The sequence below is a fragment of the Loxodonta africana genome, unplaced genomic scaffold (assembly GCF_030014295.1).
Source record: "Loxodonta africana isolate mLoxAfr1 unplaced genomic scaffold, mLoxAfr1.hap2 scaffold_156, whole genome shotgun sequence".
Classification (NCBI taxonomy): Eukaryota; Metazoa; Chordata; class Mammalia; order Proboscidea; family Elephantidae; genus Loxodonta; species Loxodonta africana.
The window spans coordinates 392203-407461 of NW_026974907.1; the positions used below are offsets into that span (position 1 = coordinate 392203).

Below are 15259 nucleotides of genomic sequence, written 5' to 3' on the forward strand. Positions count from 1 at the left end.
GGTAAGGCGGAGAAGCCCGGTGAACCACGCGGCGCTGGTGCTAATCAGAGGCCGTATGTATTCCGGCGTTGCGGGGCAGCCGGCCAGCTGTCAGGTTTGCTTCCTCGCCATACCTAGTGTGCAGTGCAGAGGGGTCGCCAGAGCATGACTGGCGCTGCAGGGATTGGTTCCAGGGCAAACTGGAGCCATGGCGGTGCCGCCGGAAGCACCTGGGAACCTGGGGCAGGGAAATAGGGGGTCTCCGCGACTAAGCGATAGGGCACGCGGGTCTAGGCGGGCGTCGAGGCGGGGCCTACCTCACTGGATTCACCTCAGTGGTGCTGGAGCAGTCTGTCGTCCGCGGGCCCTCTGAGACGGCTCCCAGGGCCTTCCCAGATCCACCTGCCCACCGGGTTGTCGCAGGGCAGGTCCACGCCCGAGATGTCGCCCAGGTGGGCCAGCAGCAGCTGCGAGAGCCTTCGATGAGCGTGTTGGTTCCAGTGCACGCCATCTGCCTGCCTGTGCTGCCGGAGTGCCGGAAGTGGAAATTCAAGTCCAGCACGTTGAAGCGGAGCCTGCTGGCCTCAGCGGCGCTGTAGAAGTTGGCCTCCACCACATCATCCCGCAGGCACGAGGTCGGGGGCATGCCCTCAGGCGGGAGGAAACCCCCCGAGACCGTCTCAGCCACTGGCATGGCAGTGTCCCACACCACGAGAGAGGACTCGGGCAGGACCTAGCGAAGGCACCAGAACAGGGTCTCCAGGTTCCTCCTGTAGCTCCACATGGAATCCTGGCCATACCTGGACAGGTCACAGAGGCAGGAGTTCATGATGACCACGTCTGGGCCGTGCTCGCCCCTCAGCAGCTCCAGCAGGACTTTCTCCACGTACCGGGAGTAGGCGCGCGTGAGGAAGTAGAAGCGCACAAGGTGGTGTGTGGAGCAGAACTCGCGGACTTCGCGGTAGTGGGTCCCGTTGTGCATACGGCCCCACCTGCCGCCGTGCAGCAGCCTGTCCTGCTCGAAGCTCATCTCGCCCTTGGCCTTCAGCTGACTGCTTGAGAGCAGGCAGTCCTTCTGCAGCAGGAGCACCAGGTCCTTGTACACGGCCCTCTGCACCGAGTCCCCCATGACGACCACGAACTTGTTGTGCCGCAGCTGCCGGACTTCGGACGCCCTCACGTGGACCATGGTGGCTGGGTGAAGGTGGCCTAGCTCCTGCCTTCCCTCAGGGCGGGTCCCGAAAGAGCTCTGGACCGAGGGCTGAGGGGCTGCTGCCAGAGACGGAGAGAAGGCAGGCAGGCTGGCTGGCTGGCGGTTGTGGGGCGGCCGGGCGGGCAGACGGGGGCTGTTTAATGCCGCTGGACTGGCCTGGGCCTGGACGGGGAGGAGAAAGGGGGCAGCGTCCGGGGCCCTGAAAGCGTTCTGCCAATCCTTAGGCCCACGGTGTGACCTCTGAACCCATGGCCCTCCCCCTGTGCCTGGCTTGGCTCCCCTTGGTGGAGGGCAGCGGTGCTGACACTGATGCTGTTGGTCTGGATGGTTGTAGGCTGTTTCCGCCTCAGCCACCACCTGTGCTCCAGGCACTGGGAGAAAGTCTGTCCACTGGAAGAACCAGGCCACTTCCAGGGCCGTGGCCCAGTCGGTGGTGGATCCACACCCAGGATTTCCAGGCAGTGTAGGCGAGAATACTCAGGAAAACATACTCATCTTAGTTCCACGGTGCTTTCGTTTTTGTTTTCGTTTTGTCTCTCTCTTCCCAATCCCATTGTGAGTACCCCAGCCCTCCTGAGAAATGACAAGAACACATCCCATGACCTGATCACTGTCTTTGTCCCAGGGTAAAGTCTGGAGACCCCTTCTAACACAGTGTTCCAACCGGGGTGTGGGAATCCATACCCACAAGGTACTGGCCATGATGGTATCCCCAAGCAGTCCACCCTTCACACTTCCATCTGCACACCCAGTGCTCCTGAGCTGAGGCCTGGCCACCACACAGCTCCTCTGCATTTATCCAGCATTGCCCTTTGGAGAATCGAAGCAAAGGAACCCTACGGTATGTAACGTAGGTGGACGTTTTACCCTTCCTGGGCACCACCTTCTGGGCAGTCATTCTGCTTCTCTGGGGATCCCCCCGGGGTGTCCAGTGTAGAACTCCTGCCGTCCACCACCTTTTTGCACTAACAAACGGCCTCTGGTGTGGTTCAAGCAGGGTAAGCTTAGTATGCAACTTCTGGCTCTTACAGATTAGGCTCCTATTACACTTTTGTAGGTGGACTTGTGCAAAAAGAGAGCTCCAGCTCTCAGTAAAAGCCCTGAGCTGCACTTGTCTGCTGGTGTGGTGGTAGAACAATCGTTGCTTTGGGAAATGCTCAGACCCTTTTCCACAGTGGCTCCACCAGCCATTAGATCTGTTAATTTTAACATGCTCACTCCTTAAATTATGACACTATCTTCTGGGTGGCCCAAACCATTAAACATATGACTGCTAACAGAACGATTGACAGTTTGAGTCCACATAGAGGCCCCTCAAGTGAAAGTTCTGGCTATCTACTTCCCAAAGGGCATAAACTTAGAAAACAAAAAAACCTGTGGAGTACATTACTACTCTGCAATATCTGGGGTTGCTATGAGCCAGATGTACTGGTCAGTACTTGCTCCATGTACAATGGTCAGTACTTGCTCCACGTACAATGACTTCCTCTCCATTGAATATAAATGTTGACGTCCTGGCTGAAAGCACCATTCCTAATTCTTACTAAGATGTAGCATGATTTCCTTATCCCTTACATACAACTGTTTGTTTTTACATACTGGTGCTGGATTCCTGGCTGAAATCCAAGGCCTAATTCTCAACAGGATATTGACATCAACTTTGATAAAAGAACCCTTCCCTTCCCTCTCTTTAATATAGATGCCAGTATGGGGCATGGTTCTGTAACAACCATGCCCCATTACTTCATAGGGTGTTGATTTAGTCTCTTGGCTCTGTGAATCATGAACTTCTCTATTAGCAGATTCTGGCTGTAACACTCACGTCATATTCCTTATTAAAAAAATATGTGCATGGAACAAGCTCTGTGAACCCTGGCCTCTTGTCTGCTTGAATAGGATGCTAGCTTTCTAACCATACTGCCTTTGACTATTTCATTACCAGAATATGGGTCAAGCTCCTGGCTCTGTGAAACCTGATCTTTTTTGTTATTCTTTTTCCTTTGGATATGGTTGCTAACTTCTTTTTTGTAACAACCATGACATAATCTTTACTATTATGTCAATATCTTAGTAAAGACATAGATATTGTTTTAAGGTTATGGATATTCCCTTTCTAGCTTTGTTTAAATGACCCTTTTCTCACTAGTACATACGTTAAAGCTCTTCTTTATGAATCCTGCCTTCATGTTTCTCTGGGTATAGATGCTAATTTCCAGGCCTCACAAGCCATGTATCTTTTTTTAAGTAGGTTATTAAGGCAAATTTCCTTTCATATGAACTCTGACCATCTTTAATCATGAATATGAATACTACCTATCTGGCTGTACTTACTGTGGCCCCCTTTTCCCTTGGCTATGTTTTATGGATGCATTTTTCTGGCTCAATGAACCCTGACCTTCAGTCTCCCAACATAGGAGTTTCTTGACTCTAACAACCACGGCCTGTTTAATACTCAGATCCAGTTTCAGATTTTTACTCGGATTTGCATTCTTTAAACTCTGTCTTTACGTTTCATAGGATATGGATTCTAGCTCCCTGGCCATGAGAACCATGGGCCATTTTCACTAAAATATGGATGTAGGCTGTTAGCTTTATGAACCCTAATCTGTTTTTGTCCATGAACGTGGTTGCTACTTACCTGCTTGTAGGAAACATAACACAATTCTTAGCACAATTTGAGTCAGACCAGGGCTTTATGAACCCTGATCTTCTCTTAAGTAGTATGTGAATGTAGCTTCCTGGCTTTAAGAAGCATAATGTATCTCTTATTAAAATATGATTTTGGGCTCATGATTCTTTGAACCCTAACCTCCTTTCTGCTTGTATATGGAGGTTGTAACATTGTGCCCCTCACTTTATGTTAGGATTTGGATGAATTCCAGGTTTTATTAATTCTGACCTCTTATTTCTTTGGCTATAAGTGCTAACTTTATGGCTGTAATGACCTTGACTTCAATATTATTACTATATTCTAGGTAAATATTTAGTCTTAGAGCTTGTTTTAACCCATCGTGTTTTTCTTTGGGTATGCATGCTAACCTCTTGACTGTAATAAATATGCCGTATTTACTGCTGCCCATTACTATTGCCATCAAGTGGTTTCTGATGCACAGCAACTCTATAGGAAGGAGTAGAACTGCCACATGGTTTTCAAAGGAGCGTTTGGTGGATTTGAACTGCTGACCTTTTGGTTAGCAGCTGTAACTCTTAAACGCTGTGCCACCAGGGTTCCTATTGGGATGTGGATTTAGTTTCCAAGTATACATATCTTGAGTTCTTCTTCAGTTGGATATAGATGCTAATTTCCTGGCTGCAATAACCATGACCTGTTTCTTGCTATGATATTAATGCAGGCTCCTGCTGGTATGAACTTTGGCCTCTTATTTTCCCTTAGATAAGTTTTCTAGCTGTCTGATTGTAATACTCTTTGAAGATTACATAACAGGATATGTATCCACACTACCATCTTTGTTGTTGTTGTTTGGTGCTGTTTAGTCCATTCTGACTCATAGTGACTCTGTGTACAGCAGAATGAGACACTGCCTGTCCCTGCGCCATCCTCAAAATGGCTGCTATGTTTTTTTTAATAATTTTTATTGAGCTTTACGTGAACGTTTACAAATCAAGTCAGTCTGTCACATATAAGCTTATATACACCTTACTCCATACTCCCACTTGCTCTCCGCCTAATGAGTCAGCCCTCCCAGTCTCTCCTTTCTGACAATTTTGCCAGTTTCTAACCCTCTCTACCCTCCTATCTCCCCTCCAGACAGGAGATGCCAACACAGTCTCAAGTGTCCATCTGATACAAGTAGCTCACTCTTCATCACCATCTCTCTCCTACCCATTGTCCAGTCCCTTCCATGTCTGATAAGTTGTCTTCGGGAATGGTTCCTATTCTGGGCCAACAGAAGGTTTGGGGACCATGACAGCTGGGATTCCTCTAGTCTTAATCAGACCATTAAGTCTGGTCTTTTTATGAGAATTTGGGGTCTGCATCCCACTGATCTCCTGCTCCCTCAGGGGTTCTCTGTTGTGCTCCCTGTCAGGGCAGTCATCGGTTGTGGCCGGGCACCATCTAGTTCATCTGGTCTCAGGATGATGTAAGTCTCTGGTTCATGTGGCCCTTTCTGTCTCTTGGGCTCATGGTTATCTTGTGACCTTGGTGTTCTTCATTCTCGTTTGATTCTGATGGGTTGAGACCAATTGATGCATCTTAGATGGCCACTTGTTAGCACTTAAGACCCCAGACGCCACATTTCAAAGTGGGATGCTGAATGTTTTCATAATAGAATTATTTTGCCAATTGTCTTAGAAGTCCCCTTAAGCCATAGTCCCCAGACCCCCGCCATGCTCCACTGATGTTTGAAGCAATCAGTTTATCTCAGAAACTTCTTTGTTTTGGGTCCAGTCCAGTTGAGCTGACCTTCCGTGTATTGAGTATTGTCCTTCCCTTCACCTAAAGTAGTTCTTATCTGCTAACTAATCAGTAAATAACCCTCTCCCACCCTCCCTCCCTCCTCACCTTGTAACCACAAGAGTATGTGTTCTTCTCAGTTTATACTATTTCTCAAGATCTTATAATAGTGGTCTTATACAATATTTGTCCTTTTGCCTCTGACTAATTTCGCTCAGCATAATGCCTTCCAGGTTCCCCCACGTTATGAAATGTTTCACAGATTCGTCATGGTTCTTTATTAATGTGTAGTATTCCATTGTGTGAATATACCACAATTTATTTAACCATTCATCCGTTAATGGGACACCGTGGTTGCTTCCAGCTTTTTGCTATTGTAAACAGAGCTGCAATAAACATGGGTGTGCATATATCTGTTTGTGTGAAGGCTCTTAGTTCTCTAGGGTATATTTCGAGGAGCGGGATTTCTGGGTTGTATGGTAGTTCTATTTCTAACTGTTTAAGAAAACGTTAGATAGATTTCCAAAGTGGTTGTACCATTTTACATTCCCACCAGCAGTGTATAAGAGTTCCAATCTCTCTGCAGCCTCTCCAACATTTATTATTTTGTGTTTTTTGGATTAATGCCAGCCTTGTTGGAGTGAGATAGAATCGCATCATAGTTTGAATTTGCATTTCTCTAATGGCTAATGAGCGAGAGCATTTTCTCATGTATCGGTTAGCTGCCTGCATATCTTCTTTAGTGAAGTGTGTGTTCATATCCTTTGCCCACTTCTTGATTGGGTTGTTTGTGTTTTTGTGGTTGAGTTTTAACAGAATCATACAGATTTTAGAGATCAGGCACTGGTCGGAGATGTCGTAGCTGAAAATTCTTTCCCAATCTGTAGGTGGTCTTTTTAATCTTTTGGTGAACTCTTCAGATGAGCATAGGTGTTTGATTTTTAGGAGCTCCCAGTTATCTGGTTTCTCTTCGTCATTTTTGGTAATGTTTTGTATTCTGTTTATGCCTTGTATTAGGGCTCCTAAAGTTGTCCCTATTTTTTCTTCCATGATCTTTATTGTTTTAGTCTTTAGTTTAGGTCTTTGATCCACTTGGAGTTAGTTTTTGTGCATGGTGTGAGGTATGGGTCCTGTTTTGTTTTTTTGCAAATGGATATCCAGTTATGCCAGCACCATTTGTTAAAAAGACTATCTTTTCCCCAATTAACTGACACTGGCCCTTTGTCAAATATCAGCTGCTCATATGTGGATGGATTTATACCTGGGTTCTCAGTTCTGTTTCATTGGTTTATGTGCCTGTTGTTGTACCAATACCAGGCTGTTTTGACTACTGTGGCTGTATAATAGGTTCTAAAATCAGGTAGAATGAGGCCTCCCACTTTCTTCTTCTTTTTCAGTAATGCTTTGCTTGTCTGAGGCTTCTTTCCCTTCCATATGAAGTTGGTGATTTGTTTCTCCATCACATTAAAAAATGTCATTGGAATTTGGATTGGAAGTGCATTGTATGTATAGATGGGTTTTGGTAAAATAGACATTTTTACTATGTTAACTATCCATGAGCAAGGTATGTTTTTCCACTTAACTAGGTCCATTTCAGTTTCTTGTAGTAGTACTTGTAGTTTTCTTTATATAGGTCTTTTACATCTTTGGTAAGGTTTATTCCTAAGTATTTTATCTTCTTCGGGGCTACTGTGAATGGTATTGATTTGGTGATTTCCTCTTCGGTGTTCTTTTTGTTGATGTAGAGGAATCCAAGTGATTTTTGTATGTTTATCTTATAACCTGAGACTCTCCCAAACTCTTCTACGAGTTTCAGTAGTTTTCTGGAGGATTCCTTAGGGTTTTCTGTGTATAAAATCATGTCATCTGCAAATAGTGATAACTTTACTTCCTCCTTGCCAATCCGGATACCCTTTATTTCTTTGTCTAGCCTAATTGCCCTGGCTAGGACTTCCAGCACGATGTTGAATAAGAGTGGTGATAAAGGGCATCCTTGTCTGGTTCCCGTTCTCAAGGGAAATGCTTTCAGGCTCTCTCCATTTAGAGTGATGTTGGCTGTTGGCTTTGTATAAAAAGATGCCCTTTATTATGTTGAGGAATTTTCCTTCAATTCCTATTTTGCTGAGAGTTTTTATCATAAAAGGGTGTTGGACTTTGTCAAATGCTTTTTCTGCATCAATTGATAAGACCATGTGGTTTTTGTCTTTTGTTTTATTTGTGTGGTGGATTACATTAATGGCTTTTCGAATATTAAACCAGCCTTGCATACCTGGTATAAATCCCACTTGGTCGTGGTGGATTATTTTTTTGATATGTTGTTGAATTCTATTGGCTAGAATTTTGTCGAGGATTTTTGCATCTATGTTCATGAGGGATATAGGTCTGTAATTTTCTTTTTTTGTGATGTCTTTACCTGGCTTTGGAATCAGGGATATAGTGGCTTCATAGAATGAGCTAGGCAATATTCCATCATTTTCTATGCTTTGAAATACCTTTAGTAGTAGTGGTGTTAACTCTTCTCTGAAAGTTTGGTAGAACTCTGCAGTGAAGCCATCCGGGCCAGGGTTTTTTTTTTGTTGGGAGTTTTTTGATTACTGTTTCAATCTCATTTTTGGTATGGGTCTATTTAGTTGTTCTTCTGATTGTGTTAGTTTAGGTAGGTAGTTTTTTCTAAGAATTCATCCATTTATTCTGGGTTTGCAAACTTGTTAGAGTGTACTTTTTCGCAATAATCTGACATGATTCTTTTAATTTCAGTTGGGTCTGTTGTGATGTGACCCATCTCGTTTCTTATTTGGGTTATTTGTTTCCTTTCCTGTATTTCTTTAGTCAGTCTGGCCAATGATTTATCAATTTTGTTAATTTTTTCAAAGAACCAGTTTTGGCTTTGTTAATTCTTTCAATTGTTTTTCTGTTCTCTAATTCATTTAGTTCAGCTCTAATTTTTATTATTTGTTTTCTTCTGGTGCCCGATGGATTCTTTTGTTGCTCACTTTCTATTTGTTCAAATTGTAGGGACAGTTCTCTGATTTTGGCTCTTTCTTCTTTTAGTATGTGTGCATTTATCATTACAAATTGACCTCTGAGCACTGGTTTTGCTGTGTCCCAGAGGTTTTGATAGGAAGTATTTTCATTCTCGTTGCATTCTATGAATTTCTTTATTCCCTCCTTAATGTCTTCTATAACCCAGTCTTTTTTGAGCAGGTTATTGTTCAGTTTCCAAGTATTTGATTTCTTTTCCATAATTTTTGCGTTATTGATTTCCACTTTTATGGCCTTGTGGTCTGAAAAGATGCTTTGTAATATTTGAATGTTTTGGATTCTGCAAATGTTTGTTTTAAAACCTAATATGTGGTCTATTCTAGAGAATGTTCCATGTGCACTAGAAAAAAAAGTATACTTTGCAGCAGTTGGGTGGAGTGTTCTGTATAAGTCAATGAGGTCAAGTTGGTTGATTGTTGTAATTAGGTCTTCCGTGTCTTTATTGAGCTTCTAACTGGATGTCCTGTCCTTCTCCAAAAGTGGTGTGTCAAAGTCTCCTAGTATAATTGTGGAGGTGTCTATCTCACTTTTCAGTTCTGAAAAAGTTTGTTTTATGTATCTTGCAGCCCTGTCATTGGGTGTATAAATATTTAATATGGTTTTATCTTCCTGGGCAATTTTTCCTTTTATCATTATGTAGTGTCCTTCTTTATCCTTTGTGGTGGATTTAACGTTAAAGTCTATTTTGTCAGAAATTAATATCGCTACTCCTGCTCTTTTTTGCTTATTGTTTGCTTGATATGATTTTTTCCATCCTTTGAGTTTTAGTTTGTTTGTGTCTCTAAGTCTAAAGTGTGTCTCTTGTAGGCAGCATATAGACGGATCGTGTTTCTTTATCCAGTCCGTGACTCTCTGTCTCTTTATTGATGCCTTTAGTCCATTTACATTCAGCGTAATTATAGATAAGCATGTGTTTAGCGCTGTCATTTTGATGCCTTTTTATGTGTGTTGTTCACAATTTCATTTTTCCACTTACTTTTTTGTGCTGAGACATTTTTCTTCGTAAATTGTGTGTTCCTCTTTTTCATAGTATCTGACTTTATGTTTGCTGAGTCGTTATGTTTTTCTTGGTTTTTATTTTGAGTTGTGGAGTTGTTATACCTCTTTGTGGTTACCTTACTATTTACCCCTATTTTTCTAAGTAAAAACCTAACTCGTATTGTCCTATATCGCCTTGTATCCCTCACCATATGGCAGTTCTATGCCACCTGTATTTAGTCCCTCTTTTAGATTATTATGATCTTTTACATATTGACTTCAATGATTCCCTGTTTTGAGTGTTTTTTTCTTTTTAAAATTAATATTAATTTGTTTTTGTGATTTCCCTATTTGGGTTGATATCAGGATGCTCTGTTCTGTGACCTTGTGTTGTGCTGGTGTCTGATATTATTGTTTTTCTTATCAAACAATTTCCCCCTTTAGTATTTCTTGTAGCTTTGGTTTGGTTTTTACAAATTCTCTAAGCTTGTGTTTATCTGTAAATGTCTTAATTTCACCTTCATATTTCAGAGAGAGTTTTGCTGGATATATGATCCTTGGCTGACAGTTTTTCCCCTTCAGTGCTCTGTATATGTCATCCCATTGCCTTCTTGCCTGCATGGTTTCTGCTGAGTAGTCTGAACTTATTCTTATTGATTCTCCCTTGTAGGAGACCTTTATTTTATCCCTGGCTGCTTTTAATATTTTCTCTTTATTTTTCGTTTTGGCAAGTTTGATGATAATATGTCTTGGTGATTTTCTTTTTGGATCAGTCTTAAATGGGGTTCGATGAGCATCTTGGATAGATATCCTTTCGTCTTTCATGATGTCAGGGAAGATTTCTGCCAACAAATCTTCAACTATTCTCTCTGTGTTTTCTGATATCCCTCCCCGTTCTGGGACTCCAATCACATGCAAGTTATTCTTCTTGATAGAGTCCCACACGATTCTTAGGATTTCTTCATTTTTTTTAATTCTTTTATCTGATTTTTTCCAGCTATATTGGTGTCAATTCCCTGGTCCTTCAGAGCTCCCACTCTGCATTCTAATTGCTCGAGTCTGCTCCTCTGACTTCATATTGCGTTGTCTAATTCTGTAATTTTATTGTTAATCTTTTGGATTTCTGAATGCTGTATCTCTATGGATTCTTGCAGCTTATTAACTTTTCCACTATGTTCTTGAATAATCTTTTTGAGACCTTGAACTGCTTTATCAGTGTGTTCCTTGGCTTTTTCTGTAAATTGCCTTATTTCATTTCTGAGGTCATCCCTGATGTCTTGAAGAATTCTGTAAATTAGTTTGTTTTTTATTCTGTATCTGGCAATTCCAGGATTGTATCTTCATTTGGAAAAGATTTTGATTCTTTACTTTGGGGAGTTGTAGAAGCAATCATGGTCTGCTTCTATATGTGTTTTGATATCGACTGCTGTCTCTGAGCCATCACTAAGATGTTGCAGTGATTTAATCTATATTTGGTCACTGAGTCTTATCTTGTTTTGTTTTCTTTCAATGTACGTAGATGGGCTACTAGATTGCGCTGTCTTGAATGTTGTAGCCCTTGACTCACTTATGTCCTGTTACTAGCTGGTTTGGGCTGTTACCAGATATGTAAACCTAAGAGTCCATTCACTATTCTTCAGTAGAATCTGATTTTGGGGCATCAAGTGTGTGGAACAGACTGTTACATTTCCACCTAGAGAAGTACTGGTGATAGTTTTGTACACCAGATTCTAGTAGCAGCAGGGGTTCATACTCCGGGGGGGCAGGATGCTGACAGGCTTCCCCCAAGTGCCAGTGAGGTAGGTATGTCTCTATTCCTAAAGCACTTTGGTGGGTGGGCTCTGCTGCTGTACCTTAGGTGGCTGCTATGTTTGAATCCATTGTTTGCAGACACTGTGCTAATCCATCTGGTCGAGGGTCTTCTTCTTTCTTGCTGGCCCTCTACCAAGCATGATGTTCTTCCCCCCGATAACATGTCCAAAGTGTATGAGATGAAATTTTTCCATCCTTGCTTCCAAGGAACACTCTGCACATCTCCCAAGACAGATTTGTTCATCCTTCTGGCAGTTCATAGTATATTCAGTATTCTTCTCCAACACCATAACTCAAGGGCATCAGTTCTTCTTCAGACTTCCTTATTCATTGTCCAGCTTTTGAATGCCTATGAGGTGATGGAAAATACCGTGGCTTGGGTCAGGTGCACCTTAGTCGAAAAAGTAACACCTTTGCTATTCAACACTTTAAAGAGGTCTTTATGCAGAAGATTTGCCCAGTTCAATACATCATTTTATTTACTGACTGCTGGCACTGATGGTGTATCCAGGTAAAATGAAATCCTTGACAACTTCCACCTTTTCTCTGTTTATCATGATGTTGCTTGTTGGCCCGATTGTAAGGATTTTTCTTTTCACTATGTTGGAGTGTAATTCATACTGAGGGCTGTAGTCTTTGATCTTTACCAGTAAGTGCTTCAAGTCCACTTTGCCTTCAGTAAGCAAGGCGGTATCATCTGCCTCTCTCAAATTATTAATGAGTCTTCTTGCAATCCTGATGGCACACTTTTCTTCAGATAGTCCAGCTTCTCACATTATTTGATCAGCATATAAATTGAGTATGTCCGGTGAAAGGATACAACCCTGATGCATACATTTCCTGATTTTAAAGCACACACTATTCCCTTGTTCTGCCTGAGGAACTGATTTATGGTCTATGTACAGGTTCCACATTAGCAAAATTAAATGTTCTAAAATCCCCGTACTTTACAACGCTATCCACAATTGTTATGAAAGGAAGGCCCCCAACAAGATAGACTGACACAGTGGCTCCAGTAATGGGCTTAAGCATAACACAAATTGTAAGGATGGCACAGGTCCAGGCAGTGTTTTGTTCTGTTTTATATAGGGTCACTATGAGTTGGAACTGACTAGATGGCACCTAACAACAATGACAACTACTTTACCAAATATGATTTCCTTCTTCAAGGACTGGTCCCTCCATAACATATCCTAAGTACATGAGGTGAAGTCTCAGCATCCTTGCCTCTAAGGAGCATTCTGGCTGTGTTTTACTTCTCCCAAGCAGATTTATTCCTTTTTCTAGGGGTCCACAGTATATTCAATATTTTTTGCCAACACTGCAATTCAAATGCAACAGTTCAGTCTTCTTTATTCTTTGTCCAGCTTTCGCATGTACATGAGGGACTGAAAAAACCATGGCTTGGGTCATGAGCACTTTAGACCTGAAAGTGACGTATTTGCTTGTTTACACTTTAAAGAGGTCTTTTGCAACAGATTTGCCCAGTGCAACAGTTCTTTTGATTTCTTGACAGCTGCTTCCATGGGTATTGACTGTGGATCCAAGTAAAATGAAATCCTTGACAAATTCAATCTTTTCTTGTTTTATCATGACATTGCTTACTGGTCTGCTTGTGAGGGTTTTGTTTTCTTTAAATTGAGGTGTAATCCATATTGAAGGCTGTAGTCTTTGATATTATGAGTGTTTCAGGTGCTCTTCACTTTCAGCTAGCATAGTTGTGTCATCTGCATATCGCTAGTAGTTAATGAGTCTTCATCGAATCCTGATGCCCTTTTCTTCTTCATAGAGTCCAGCTTCATGGATTTTTTATTCAGCATGTGGATTTAATAAGTATGGTGAAAGGATACAACCCTAAGGCACCTTCCTGATTTAAAACTATGCAGTATCCCCTTATTCTATTGAAATGACTGTATGTTGGTCTATGTAGTTTCCTCCTCAAAACAGTTAAGTGTTGTGGAATATCCATTCTTCGTAATGTTATTCATAATTTGTTATGATCCATACAGTTGAATGCCTTTGCACAGTCAGTAAAACCGAGGTAGATATGTTTTAGGTATTCTCTGCTTTCAGCCAGGATCCATCTGACATCAGCAATGATATCCCTCATTCCATGTCCTCTTCTGTCTGCAGCTTGAATTTCTGGCAGTTCCTTGTTGATGTATTACTGCATTTGGTTTCAAAAGATCTTCAGCAAAATTTTACTTGTGTGTGATAGTAATGGTATTATTTGATAATTTCTGCATTCTGTTGGATCACCTTGCTCTGGATTGGGCACAAATATCAATTTCTTCCTGTTGGTTGGCCAGATTACTATCTTCCAAATTCTTGGCATAAATGAGTGAGTGCTTCCAGCTCTGGGTCCATTTCTTGGAACATCTCACTTGATATTCTGTCTATTCCTGGAGCCTTGTTTTTTTCTTTCTTTCTTTGTTTACCAATACCTTCAGTGAAGCTTGGACTTCTTCCTTCAGCACCTTCGGTGCTTGATTACATAGTCCTTCCTGAAAGGGCTGAGCGTCAACAGATTCTTTTTGGTACAATGACTCTCTGTACTCCTTCCATCTTCTTTTGATGCATTGTGTCATTTAATATTTTCCCCATAGAATCTTTCAAAATTGCAACTTGTTGCTAGGCAAATTTAGTCAATACTGACTCATAGATAGAACAAAACACTTCTCAATTCTGTGCCATCCTCACAATTGTTGCTATGCTTTTGCCCATTGTTGCAGCTACTGAGTCAATCCATTTCATTGAGGGTCTTCCTCTATAACCAAGCATGATGGCCTTCTCCAGGGACTGATTCCTCCTGAAAATATGTCCAAAGTATGTGAGATGTAGACTTGCCATCCTTGTTTCTAAGGAGTATTCTGGTTGTACTTCTTCCAAGACAGATTTGTTCATTCTTTTGACATCATGGTATAGTCGATTATCTTCTACAACAGCCAAATGCAAAGGCATCGATTCTTCTTCTGTCTTCCTTATTCATCGTCCAGCTTTCACTGCATATGAGGTGATTGGAAACACCATGGCTTGTGTCACATGCACCTTAGTCCTCAAGGTAAAAATTTTTATTTTCACCACTTAAGAGAGGTTTTTTTCAGTAGATTTGTCTAATGCAATGTGTCTTTTGATTTCTTGACTGCTGCTTCCATGGCTGTTGATTGTGAATCCAAGTAAAATGAAATGCTTGACAACTTCAGACTTTTCTCGATTCATCATGATGTTGCTTATTCGTACAGTTGTGAGGATATTTTTGTTTTTATTGAGGTGTAATCCATACTAAAGGATGTGGTCTCTGATCTTAATAAGTGCTTCAAGTCCTATTCACGTTCAACAAACAAGGTTGTGTCATCTACATAACACATGTTGTTAATATTTTTTTCCTCCAATCCTGATGTCCCCTCCTTCTTCATATAATCCAGCTTCTCAAATATTTGCTCAGTATACATATTGCAACTTAAGACTTGAATTTTCTCTTCCGTTCTTTCAGCTTGAGAAATGGTGAGTATGTTCTTTCCTTTTGGCTTTTGTACTCAAGGTCTTTGCACCCCCACGTCTGTCAGTTTGTCATAATGTGGGGGCGTGCGTGTTGCTGTGATGCTGGAAGCTATGCCATTGGTGTTCAGATACCAGCAGTGTCACCCATGGAGGACAGGTTTCGGCTGAGCTTCCAAACTAAGACAGACTAGGAAGAAGGACCCTGCATTCTATTTCTGAAAAACATTAGCCAGTGAAAACCTTATGAATAGCAGTGGAACATTGTCTGATATAGTGCTGGAAGATGAGCTCCCCAGGTTGGAAGGCACTCAAAAGAT

General features: G+C 41.9%; 1 pseudogene; it reads right to left on the reverse strand.

Moving 5' to 3' along the window:
• Positions 1-311: 311 nt before the first annotated feature.
• LOC135229209 (PC-esterase domain-containing protein 1B-like) lies at positions 312-2203 on the reverse strand (annotated as a pseudogene).
• Positions 2204-15259: the final 13056 nt, after the last annotated feature.